The 13,069-nt window shown below is 45.3% G+C and overlaps 1 protein-coding gene and 1 long non-coding RNA gene across 3 annotated transcripts in view; one reads left to right on the top strand and one right to left on the bottom strand.

Moving 5' to 3' along the window:
- LOC109287291 overlaps nt 1-580 on the bottom strand; it is a 16,885-nt gene extending 16,305 nt beyond the window's left edge. Inside the window, exon 1 of the long non-coding RNA XR_002094817.1 lies at nt 570-580. This is a non-coding gene — a long non-coding RNA (uncharacterized LOC109287291). The remainder of the gene's footprint in view (nt 1-569) is intronic.
- GRID1 (glutamate ionotropic receptor delta type subunit 1) overlaps nt 1-13,069 on the top strand; it is a 1,431,845-nt gene that overhangs the window by 830,256 nt on the left and 588,520 nt on the right. The gene's annotated exons all lie outside the window — the stretch shown is intronic.

Genomic DNA, 13,069 nt, shown 5'->3' with positions numbered 1-13,069 from the left:
CCCCTTCTGTGGACAGAGGGATACTGGGGTGCATGTGACCCTCATTTATGCCAGGCTGCAGCCCCTCCACGTCCAGTACCTCCTCCTGAGGTTTTGGTTGAATTTCACCCCCCACCTTTTTGTTTTTGGTCACCCCATCCATGGCTCCACCAAGTGCTGGGACCTTCTGGTCAACCTGCCCCTGGCCCTGGCCAAGTGGGCCCTGTACTTGACCAGGAAGGAGGCTCTGGATAGGAAGGCTCGTGGAGACTATGGTGCTACTTTCTTCTCATTTGTCTGTGCACTTTTCCAGGCAGAGCACCAGTGAGCAGTGTCCACTAGCTCCATGGATGCCTTTGAGGACCATTGAGTGTGGCCTGGGGGCTCTGGTTAGTGTCCCCCTCTGAAGAACTTATTTTCACAGTTTGAACCTTTGACCCCCCCACATCACTCCTATCCTTTTCTTCCTTAGTTGTCCCACCAAATATATATACTGGTTGTAGCTTTCAAACTTTGGCCCCACACAGTGGGGGTTATTAGTTAACTAGGTGGGCCTTATGGACCACAATCTCTGGAATATACAAATAGACGGGAGCATCTGAGGTGCAGCCACTTGTTATCTGGAGACACTAGCCCCTTGTGTCAGCTAGGCTGCTGAAGCAGCATCCCAAATTCACTTTTTAAAACACCCCATTATCCACATTCTTCCACAATTAGAACAAAAGAGAAAGAGAAATTGATCAGATGAGCAATGTTTTATTGCTATACAGCCCCCGTGCTTAGCAGAGCCACCACTAATGGAGGAGCCAGAACCTTCAGATAGGCAGGCACTTGTGTCCTCACAAGATCAGCAGGCACGGGCTCCATGGGGGAATTTGTGGCTCTGGCTCAGGACCAGCACAGGGCCAGGCTGGAGGAGCCTGGAACAGGGGCTGAGGGTCATGTGGGCCAGTGGGGATGAAGTGGGGAAGCAGCCCCTTGCCCTGGGGCTGGGGCTTCTCTGCAGCCCCTGTGTCCCACTGGCAGAAACTGGGTGGACCCAAGGCAGTAGCAGAGTCTGCCTTTCCCTGCCCCCTCCTGATGCCTGGCCCCAGCCCCACACATGGGACTGCCCTGGCACTCATGGCCAGCTGGCCTGTGTATTAGTCTGCCTATGTCCAACCCCTCCCACCCCCTGCTCCTCGACTGGCCCCATGTCACCCACCCTTCTTCTCTGCCTGCTCTGTGTTTGCCTGATCCGCTTCACTGGAGCTATACCCCACTGATAATTCTGGACAGGCATTCCTCTTCCAGCCTCAGCTGACTGGTGGTGTCGGTGGCAAGGAGTGGGGGGCAAGCGGTGACTGCCTGTAGGCACCACTGGCAGTGTTGGCAGCGCCTTTTTGCAGGGGTACACTTCCATGCTCAGGGGTGCAAATGCACCTGTATGCACCCCCTACGCATCACCAATGTGTGGCTGGGTGTGGAGGGATATGGACGGGATGAATCAGTGTATGGGTAGGTGTGGGGGGACTCTGGATGTGGGGGCTGCATAGCCCCCCCCCCCAGCACATGGACTACCCTGCCTGCAGGGTCCCAGCCTCCCCTTCAGGGGCTACAACTCCTCCCTCAGTCTCCCTACTGGTCTCCAGCCTCCTGCTTGTTCTTCTGCCTGTCTCCAGCCTCCTGCTTGTTCTCCTGCTCATTTCCAGCCTTGGGAGCCCTGTAGTGGGCCTTGGGAGGCTGAAGATGACCAGGAGAATGAGTGGAAGGTTGCAGCCTTGGGAGGCTGGAGCGGAGCAGGGGAACAAGCAGGAGGCTGGAGATGAGCCCCTGGAGTTGAGCTGGAGATGTTCCCCTGCTTGGCTCCAGCCTCCTGCTCACTACCCTGCTGTCTCCAGCCTCCTGCTCATTTTCTGCTACTGTCAGTGAGTGTGAGGGGACAGGGGAAATGAGTGATGGGGGATGATGGAGGAATGAGTGGGGTGTTAACAAAACCAATGGGGGTGGGGCCAGGCAGGGCCTCCCCCATGGTTCCCCTCCCTCCAGCCCCCAACCCCCTACTTACCTGGTGTGAAGCTGGGACCAGGTCCCTGCAGCTTGCACTGCTGCCTGCCCCACATGGGCAGGCAACGTGCTTCAGCACCACGGAAAGGGCCAACAACAGAGATGCTCTGACGGGCTACCAGATCATCTCTGTGGAGGACTGACCCTCTGGTTGCCTCAGAGCACAGTCCAGGACCATGCCCTGCCTTGCATTTTTCCCCCAGGCTATTGTTTAACTCCTGGATATCTAGGGGTCTAATTTTGCCCCTGCAGTTCAGGGAATATTTTTTTTGTTCCCACACATGCCTCTTGCAGCATCTCAAAGGGGTTTGGAATGCTGCAAGAGGCACATGCTTGCTTATCTGGATGTGCCATAAGAGTCACAGTACTGTACCTAATGATTTTGATCTCTGTGCTGGTTTTATACTGCTTTGAAGAATGAAATTCAGCTTTTCCCAGCCAGATATTTATGTTTCTGTCTCTCCATTCCCACCCCCATAACACCAAACATGTCTCGTTATAGTAAAGTTGTATTATCTGGCTTCTTGTGGTACATAGATTAAGAGATCCCACTGTAAATAATGTTGGAGTCATTTAATAAGATGGGTTAATGCTGTTACCATCACTAAACTAAAGTTTAAATTAAGGTTGTATATAAATCTTTACAGCGAGGTGATTACCCAGTTAAATGATTGCTATGTAAAAGTGCTCGGATTAGGTATAAAACTGAAGCAAAATTCTTTTCACCTTGACCAAAAATTTGTCAGGAAAAAAAAAATCTTCCCAAACTACTGAACCTTCCATGCTGATTGCTGTAATTAAAAGTGAACACTTATGTCCCATCTGTTTACCACATCACTGAAGCTATGAGCACTGTCAGTGGCCGTGGGCACACAGATAAATCAACAGGCTAGTGTGCTCCTCTGAAATGTAATAACACCCACCAATTTCCCACTCAGCTCATTGATATTGATTTGCAAATGAGCTTGCCTGTTTTTTTTTATTGGAACTGAATCATTACTTTAGCAAAGTGTTCCAGCCAAGATGCAGAAGCTTTCCAAGGGCTCTGGATTTACTATTTATCACTGTCATTTGCTTATGAATGGATCAGAAAAACTAACAAAGAGGACTTCCAATAATTAAGTTTACAAGAAAGTACCTTCAACAAAATGGAGTTTTAAGGTAACAGTAAGCATGTAGTAAGAGTGAGTGCTGTACATTTGTCGTAACTGTTTCAACCAAGACAATGTGGCATCATAAACAATTGTCTGTGTGCTATAATGACCATTACATGGTATTAAAGTACACTTCTAGAGCTATAATTACTTCGATAACAAATCACCTCCCCAAATATCTTTAGTCCTTAGTACCAGCCTGCCTCTTCCTGGTTAGACTGGAATTGTGAAGTGGGAAGGAAGTATTCCTTAGGGAAGCATGTATTTTAGTCTTGAGAAAGAGAGCACATTATGACTTTTACCCACCCGGAAATTCTTGGAAAACCATGTCCCTCAGCCTGTACTCGTATTGTTAGTTTTAATTCCTGTACAGAGGAGGAAGTGCTGGTTGAAACAGGAATTTTTTCTGGTGTGAAGGCTACAAAAGCTAATAAAAGTTCACAGTAAGGAAGAGAGAGGAAGGCTCCTCACCAACTGATGAAAATAAGAGCTAAGTAATCATGAAGGAATCATCCTTACAGTCTTCCTTATTTTTTTCTGTGCGTGTGTGTGTGTGGATGGATGCATGTGCACATCTATGTGCATGCTTGCACTTTTCTGTATGTTTGGGACCGTCCAGTAAAACATATGGCAACCCCCTCAAAAACTGATCTCCCATCATTTATCCTTAATGAGCTGTATGTTTATCCTTATATTAAGTGGGTTGGCACAGGCTTGCTACCTTGCAGGCTGGTTTTGTTCTTTTGGGAGTTCCTCAGCCAGTCCTCTACCCAAACACTGTCTTTTAACTAAACAAAGAAGTAAAGGAGCAAAAAACCCCCAAACAAACAAACAACCCCCTCCCCCCAACCCCCCCAAAAACCTCTCAGCCCTTGTGTAAGGAATAGGAGGCCTTTTAGTGGTGGCCCACTACCTTCATGTGACTCTTCCTGGTAGCAAGGTTGTTTGTATTCCTGGCCAGAATTTGCTTCTTCCCCCAGCTCTCTCCTTTCTGCTCTCTCCTCTGGATTTTTAACTGTGTGGGAGATACTCATTCTCCCTCATTAGATAACCTCCTGCAACTCAGCTTCTACAACAGAGCTGTCTGCTCCTTCTTAAAGGGTCAGTCCACCCTGTTACATACTTCCCCTCCTTCTTCAAGAGTGGAATCCAAGATCTACTCTACCACATTCAGACTCCTCATCTCCTGCAAGAAATGTACATTGGCAGGTGCAGCTTAGACAGTGGAGGATATCAAGGGAATAGATTCAATGCCAGGTATCAGCACGTCAACCTGGGGTTGGCTTTTTTCATCATGGTGTAGCCACTTCAGGAGGACATAGTCCATGACTAGAGTAAAGGGAACCCAGAGTAGATGGACAGTTAAGTCCCTCTGGTACTATTTCATAAAGAGACACTTCTTCTGCTCCTCAGGATTGCTGCTCAGGTATAGGACTGTTTTCAAAGCCCTGGCATCCATCTGTAAAATAAATTTATGATTAAAGCCCAAACTGCATAAAACTGGGATGGTACACAGTATTGGCTTGATTTATCCAAAGGTCTCACTGAACACTGGAGACTACTGCACTGTTTTGGGTGGTATGTTACCTAGTTTGTCCACCAGTGGGGCAACAATCACCAAAAACTTTCAGCAGGCTCCAGAGCTGGATGCGAAAGGTGGCTTGCCACTGCTGCAGCTAGTTCAGTCAACCAACCTCTGATTGAGAGTCACACCTTTCTAGTAGGATGAGGCCAAGTATCCCCATCTATACAGGTTATATACACAAACTCCATAATTGATAGCTGGATGGGATCCACAAACTGCCTGTGGACATGTATCTAACTAAAGCCAAAGTCTGAGGCCCAGAACCTGGACATCCCCTATTGTTACCAAGGGTACATAGGCTGTCTGCTCAGGGGTCTCTATCAGACTGTAACTGCAGTCTTTGAGCAGGCAACCCCAGTACTAGTGACTGGGCTGGGTACATATAAAACAGCCTGAGGGGTCCCTTTACCTTGGCCCAGCACTCCCTCCTAGAGGGGATATTCTTTGGGCCTGAGGTTGCTGAGCCAATCTCTGTCATTTTTAAGGATAAGCTAGGACTCCCAGATGGAAAGCTTGAACTCTACCCAATGGCTTATGATCCCCAATTAGTTTTCCTTGCTTTACATTTATGTCTTGTGGGTCTGTACTTTTGGCCTAGCCAAAAACTTACTACACTTAATTTGGTCTCCAAAAAATCTTCAGTGAAGTGGACCCACCTCCTCCAAGTCTGTTATCTAATATCTGCTGACCAATCCCTGGGCACCCATTGGCAATATCTGTCTAAATTGTTCTAATGTTACCAACTCCATGATTTTTTTCAGATGATTTAGACTCTGCCTTCAGTCACTGGTTGCATAAGCCGTTGAGGCATTGTTCTGAGAGTCTATGAAACTTTTCCATCTGGAAATGGCATTTGTATGCCTCCCCTGTATGTCCTATGCAATCTAGATAGGCAACCTTGAGAATGTCATAGTAGCATGCAGCCTCATCTCTCGTGGCCTGGTAGGCTTCCTGAGCTTCCCCATTAGGAAGGGAGCTAGGTTTGTAGCCCATTGATCCTGGGCCTGTTGATACATTCTGGCTGTCAAAAGTCTCTAAAAATGCTTTAGGCTCATTGGCAGGCCCCATTTTTGTGCTAGCCACCTCTAACTAGGCTAGGGAGCTGAACCTGCCTGTGTGCTGGGCTTCACCTGATCCAGCATTCAAAGCATAAAGTGCTGCTGCTCCTCTTAGCATTTCTGCTGAAACTATTCCTGTTGATTTTGGAGCTGCTAAAACCCTTACTGCTGCTATTGGAACACTTGTTGCTGCTGCTGATACAGCCCCTCCAACCATTTTGATGTGGTCTTGGTGTCCATTTCAATACCTAACACCTGATGATGCCCTCAGTCTTTACCACCTGTAAGTGGGTTAGTGTGCCTGCTGTCTTGTAGGCTGGCTTTGCTCTCTTGGGAGCTCCACAGCCATTTTTCTATATATAGTCTTGTCACTAAACAAACAAAGAAGCAAGCAAACAAAACTCACAGCCTTCTCTGGGTAGTAGGAGAGGCCATTTATCTCTGGCCTTGTACTGTCATACAGCCCTTTTTGGTAGCTAGCTTATCTCGGTTCTACTCTGCCTTTTGGATGTGAGCTGCTCCTTTCCCCAGCTTTCCACTCTCTGCTCCCTCCTCTGAGGTTTTAGCTGCTAGTGGGATATCCTCATTAGCTAACTGCCCACAGCCAGACTTGTACAACAGGGCTGTCTGCTCCCTATTAAAGGGACAGACCACTCTGTTACCTGTATGTATGTGGGAGAAGACTGCTTTACTGAAAAAGGCAGAGGAGGGGGAGAGAAGTAGCAAACTGCAAAACCTGTAATTTTCATGGAAAGATTTAAAAAACTCAATTGTATATTCTTTTGACTTACTATACTGGGCCCCTGCTTTTTTAAAGTCAAATCATTCAGTCAGTAAATGAATTAGCCAGTCCATTAGCAGTTTCTGGAGGTCACAGGCACACAGCTGGATTTTCCTGTTGAACGAGTGATAGAAAAACATGAACAGAAAGACCTCATGCTATTTTTAATGGCTGCATTTGAAAAATAGGTAGGTATCTTTATACAATATATCTTCTTACTGTTGATTTTCTTTCTGCCATAGTTCAACTGCAATCCCACACTTACAGTTGTGACCTCCAAAAACTAATACTCTGTGATGGTCTTAGCTGATACGGCATTGGACTCAGGAAAAAACAGGTTGTATTGCTAAGAGAAATAACTGTATGGATTGTCTAGGGATAATATTAATACCTTGTCTGTAAGGATAAATTTAATGGATTTTGAAGCATTCAGATATTTCAGTGATGAGGCCCATATAAGTAGGTAGGTTGACTGATTGTAGTTTTATGTGTCTGGATTTAGAATCAAGTCAGTAGCTTAAACCTGAAAAATCCATATGTAAAGTGTTTGAGTCTCTAATAACTCTTTCTTGTGTAACCTTAGTTGTCATGTGTCAGAAATATTAAGAGAGCTGTTCTGAAGTGTCACTATCCATCTCTCAAAATGCCTTTTCATTGGTATATCCATTTCCTTCTTTATACTACAGTGCTTACTTTTGGTACTGTGTGGGGAAATGAAGGAAAGAGAATGGGGTTTTCTTTTGAAAAATGGATGGGAAGACTAACATCAATTGTATTTGGGACAAGAAAGAATAAACAAAATTGCAGAGTCTAACACTTGCTCAGCCCACATTCAACTGGTGATATTTCTGCTTATCTGCTGCATCCTCTAAAAAATGCCAGAATGTTACTGAAGAAACCCCATGCAAAACCACTCCTCCAGCTTTTTGTTGCTTTTGACAAGAGTACCTGAAGTCCTCTAATGTGTAAATGAACTGTGTCAAAATGGCTGTTCCTGTGCATTACCTGCTGTTGGTTATTGGCAGGATGGCTTCTAGAGAGGTTACATTAGAGTCCCTTCAACCAGACCTTTGGCAGCAGTGGTGGCCAGACTTTCAGTGCCAGTTGCCTCTTTTGTGACTAACCTTGCTTTCTTCTTGGCACTTACTGTAGTTCTGTGCAAGAACTGTTGGAGTCTTTCAACATTCCAGTGGGAATATTTTTGCTAAAGATTTTAAGCTCAGTATGATTTAGGTAATTCTCTGACAGTTTATCTGCATACTGAATTTGAGCTCCTTCGGTAACAGGCTTAGCCTTTGTAGTTTGGCTTTTTAACCTCCATAGTGGTTTAAAACCAGTGTTATTTGAGGACATATTCAACTTTTTGTTTATGGGTGTAGTGAGTTTATAGGTAATGGGTTACAAAAGGATAATCTTTCATGCTTTGTTGCTTATAAAGCAACAAAAATCTCCTGAGACTGATTAAATGTTGCAGGTTTGCCTCAGTTTTAATTTAATTTCGAAAGTCCTTTATTGTGAATATGCAATGCCTAACGGAGATTATTGTACAATAGAACCCAACAGGCAAAACAGAAGACATTCCTGTGAAGGCTGGAAAAGCTGCGGTTCCACTTCCTCTGACTTTTCAGTCATATAGTGGGGTCTACCAATCTAGATTGCTGGGGAGGGATTAGTTTAAATAAGGACCCCCTATACTTTGGATGCTCTGTGACTAAATATTCTGTTTGAAGCTTGCATGATGCTTTTATTTGGTTTTCTTTTATCCTGAATCTATACAATATATAGTACGAAATCCTGTTATAAGACCTGATCAGGACAATCCCCATTTTGACTTATTTTTATGCTGAATTTTTGCTCCATCCAGATCCATTTTTCAAGATATGTCAATCAGATTGCAATTGGTGAAAGTCACCTAATCACATGTTGTAATATTCTTTGCCTTCATCTCAGAGGATCTCATAAATTTGTTACATTTTTTGCCTACATTTAGAAGCATAAATTGCATCCACCTGATTCTTGTGGTTGAATCTACTATTGATCAGGATAAGTAAAAAAAACAAAACATACTCATGCCATGTTCACCCATACTGAAAATGGGTGTTCAGAAGAACAGAATGAGCATTTCAGATAGTGATTAGAACAGCCAGTTCTATTGCATCATTTTTATATCCCAGTAAAAAGTGTTTTCTTTATTATTTTTATCAAAAGTTATATTATCATTTAAGAGTAGAGCATTTAGTAGAGCAGGAGTGATATAAGTGTGATAGGATCCAGCTGGCCACTAAGTTAGCCATCAGGAATAACGGGATTTCCAGCCACTGGGTCCCAGGTGGTTTAAGCTCTCGAGTTTGAATAGACTAGTCATTGTAGCAGTCTTGGAGTCCCTATGCTCACTCATGGGTTATAGACTTTTCTGTCTAGCAGCCCTTTCGTGTTCTAAAAACCACATCCACTGAAAAGGAGTTGCTGTCCTCCTTCAGAATCCCACCGAAGGTGTGAGCCTGGTGGTTTAAAGTTTAATTCCTCTTCAGGAGGCACATGACATAAATGAAAACATACACTAGTATCCTATTACATATTGGCTATAAGGTAGTTAGAGGTGGCTTTTCATCAGTCCCTCCTGTTGGAGCTGTTACATTTTGTATAAAAAACAAGGAATAAGTTATTAAGTGCCCTGCTACATGTTCAAGTTAAAGCTGGCTTGGTGACTGGTGCCTCCTGGGTCTGGGGGGGCATCCGGGGTCCCTCCGTGGCCAATTGTCAAGCTTGGGGTGGGGGGAAGTGCACCCCATGGCAAACCTGGAAGCGGACCAGCAGTACTTCCAATCCACTTCCTGGTTCACCACCAAGTATGTGGGGGCCCCTGCACTCCTGTGGAATGCTCCATCTACCCCAGCATTGCAGCGTTCACAAGATGCGCTGGTACATCAAGGTATGTAGAAAAAAACTTTTAGAACTATGTCTGTGGCCAAATTGCTGATTCTCTGAATCAGAATTGAATCATCAGATTCAGCTGAATTGAATCAGGGACATTGATCCAAATCAAGTAATCGAATCACTGTCTCCAGTTCGGGTTGAATCTAAATTGAATAGGGCCCGCTTTGCACGCCTGGGTCTAGTCCCTGCTCTGCTGAAGATGGTTTAGTGAATCGACTACAAGAGAGGTGCCTGCATGAGAGACCAAACAAATCCCATCTCAAAATAAGTGATATCCAGGTTGTTAGGACACTTTCCTGAGAGGAGAAGGATATACGTTTAGAGAAAGAAGGCAAATGTGGGAGGAAGCCATCACCATCACCTATTCTCTTCTGTAAATATAATCATTAATTTAATTTGCTTTTTGTAAAAAGCCTGAAATTAAAGCTTTTCATTTTGACAAGAAAAAATGTAAAATTCAAGTTGATTTTTTTTTCAGTTCAGCTGCTAAGTTGGGAAAAACATGTCCTCATGGCTCTTCAGTCCCCTTAATAAATGACAAGGTTTACAGTATAGCTTATTAAAAGTCACTTGAACCTATTGGGTCAATCTAGCTTTCTTGCTTGATTTGTTTTGAAAGAGACCTTGACAAGAGCAAATTATTTATTTCTATTCTTTTGCAATTCATTAAAATAACCATTAAAGACTTGTCCAGGTCACCAGAGGTCAATAAATCCATAGTGAAAGGCTGAAACTGCACTATTGACTGCATCAGAGAGCAAGTAAAATAACTTATGTTTAGTAATATGCAAAAATAACTAAGACATGATCACTGAACTTTCTGGACTGTTCCTGTTCCAACTGTTTTAATTTACTTTGAATTATGATTTATTTTACAAACTGTTCTATAGAAGGATTAAAAGGGACACTTAAAATAAAAGACAAAACCTTAAGCTTGGAGAGAACATTCAGTGGCTTGTGTTTTAGGTGTGTGAGATTCCCTTGGCATGCTTTGCTTGGGCCTTGTTTGCAGTTTAGATAGAACAGTGAAATTAATTAGGAAAAAGTGATTTTTAAAACATGAATTTTAAGAGAGAAGGCTTGTGTGAGCAAGCTGTCAGTCTTGTCAATGAAATAACAAACTCTCTCATGTGACTGCATGCTAATTATGCTTTCACATATTAAATAAATAACTGGTTAAAGTATGCTACGACAGCAGTCCTGGTTAAACTTCTCTTGAGCCTATCTAATTTATAAATATGCAGTTTCAGATTTAAAGGGCAGCTGATTTTCATGCATTGTTATAAGTGGATTTACAATTCAGGTATTTGGACATCTATGTAGTTAATTGTTTGAGCAGCAGTCTGCATAGATCATTTTGCAAGCCAAAAAATGTCTTTTCATGTATTCTGTCAAGATAAGTAGTTATTGGCATTAGTCTGAAGTTAGGCAGAAGGAAGACACTGGCATGCAATGCAGGCAACAAAGCCATCAGTGAAAATGGAAATGGAGGCATCAGGCTCTGAACCACTTTTCACAGCCAGGCCTATGAATTTCACTTCATCAGCCTCCCACGTACAGAAACTCATGGACTCAATATAGGCAGTGGAATTCTGACAAACTACAACCTACTGGACATATGACTCCCCAGGTCCATTTCTATTTTTACTGATTGGTTTTCTTGCCTGCATTGCATGCCAGCCTCTGGCTTCTTTACTTTTCCTTCCATCCAGGAACAGCACACAGACACACCAACTGCAGGTGCTTCCTCATCCTGACAAAGGGTTTTTCATCCTAAAAGTTGGCATTCCAGGCAGCTAAGCTGAGCTCACCTGGAGCCTCACAACTTCACTGCAACCAGAAAGCCTCAGGCCTGTCAAAGACATGATGAGTCTGGGCTTTCCCCTGCCAGGACCATGTGCGTGTGTGTTGTGGCTGGAGGCTATGCTGCCTTCTACCCACTTTCACCAGGGAGATCCTCGGTCCTGGCATTTCCTGGGGCTGCCACACCACCAGCAGTCCCACCAGGCCTCCCTGACCCTGGCAAAGTGCAGTTTTAGTGGTCTTACCAAGGACCTGGGATCTCCTCCTTACCTGTAGCCACAGACCATACCTCCAAGTTCATCTTGGCATGGGAGCTCAGCAGGGACATGTTCTTCCCCTGCTGGCTGGTGATGCAGTGAGTGTCCCCTCCAGCTCTAAGAGTGGGGCATTAACTGGCTTTTTAAAAATGAAAAATGGAAATAGGTGCAGACAGAGTCATTCAGAGCGGAGGGTGTCTTTCACTCTTTCTGCACCTGGAGCTTGGGGAACCCCAGCAGCGGGAGCTTCACCTTCAGAAACACCAGCACCAAACCAGGATTCAAGCAGGTGTGGTGGGGGGTCAGTACAATCTACAATGCTGAACACCCTCTCACTTGGAACACTGGTCAGTGGACAGGACTGGTGTTTGCGGGTGATCATGACCATATCCAGCCACATCTGGCTGTGGCTTGCCCAGTAGGCCAAGGGGTCACACAGAAGTGGCTCCATGTCCTCAGCAAGATAGGCAGCCACTAAGGCCTGAGCGTTACCTGCCTGATGGTGGGGTGCACTGGCTCTGGGTCCCACCATGGAAGCCATGCCCTTAGCCCACATTGGAAGCACCTGTGGTGGAGGAGGAGACTGGCTGGTGGATGGCATGCTGGCATGGGACAGTGGATCCTTCTCTTCCATGTTCCCCCACCTCTGCCATTCTGCCTCCGTGATCATCTTCATGAGCACCTTCATCCCGATTCAGGCTTGGGCTGCTGTATGTGCTTCCCTTCCCCCTCAGATCACACATGGCAGCCATGAAATGGACCTTACTGGACTGCAGGGGATCAAGCCATTTCCTGATGCCCTCCTCCAGCTGCCTCACCAGTGCCTGCATGTCTGGTGACAGCAGCTTGCCCCAGCCAGGAACACTGATCCCCTGGAAGCTCTCCATTTGGCTCTGAAGTTCCCTCACTATGAGGATAACCTGGCTAAGGAGGGCATTACCAGTGCTGAGGGTCTCAGTGGCCTCAAGGAAGGTCTTGAGGACCAGCAAGATCTGGGAAATGGTATTTCACTCAGCTCTGTTAAGGGGCCCACTGAACCCAATCTCCCCAAGCAAGGCCATCTCATGGATGGCTTTCTGTTGCTCCACAGCCTCTCGAGCATCAGGTATGTGTGCAGTTTCACTGAGTCTCCACATTTTGCATGATTTTGTGCTGTGGGATGTTCAGCTCTGTTTGTTGGTCCCACAGCATCTTCCCCACTCTCCCCCACTTAATGCTTCAGTGGAAGTAGCCTGCCACCTTCCTGCATTTGGAAATGAGCTTGCTGGTGGTGCTGGTACCATCACTGGCAGCTCTGTCCCCCTCTAAGGCATCCCTGACAATGAGGTGGAACTTGTGTGCCACACAGCAGATGCCAACAAAGTTGGCATTACAGAGCACCTTGACCATATTGGCCCCATTGTCAGTGACTATAAACCCACAGGTGAGCTGCGGACCTCCTCCGGCAGGCTTTAAACTAGGCTCGTTGG

This window comes from Gavialis gangeticus, unplaced genomic scaffold, assembly GCF_001723915.1.
Source record: "Gavialis gangeticus isolate Ggan-Ray unplaced genomic scaffold, GavGan_comp1, whole genome shotgun sequence".
Lineage (NCBI taxonomy): Eukaryota > Metazoa > Chordata > Crocodylia > Gavialidae > Gavialis > Gavialis gangeticus.
Note: the sequence above shows the minus strand (reverse complement) of the source record. Positions and strands in the feature narration are given on the sequence as shown.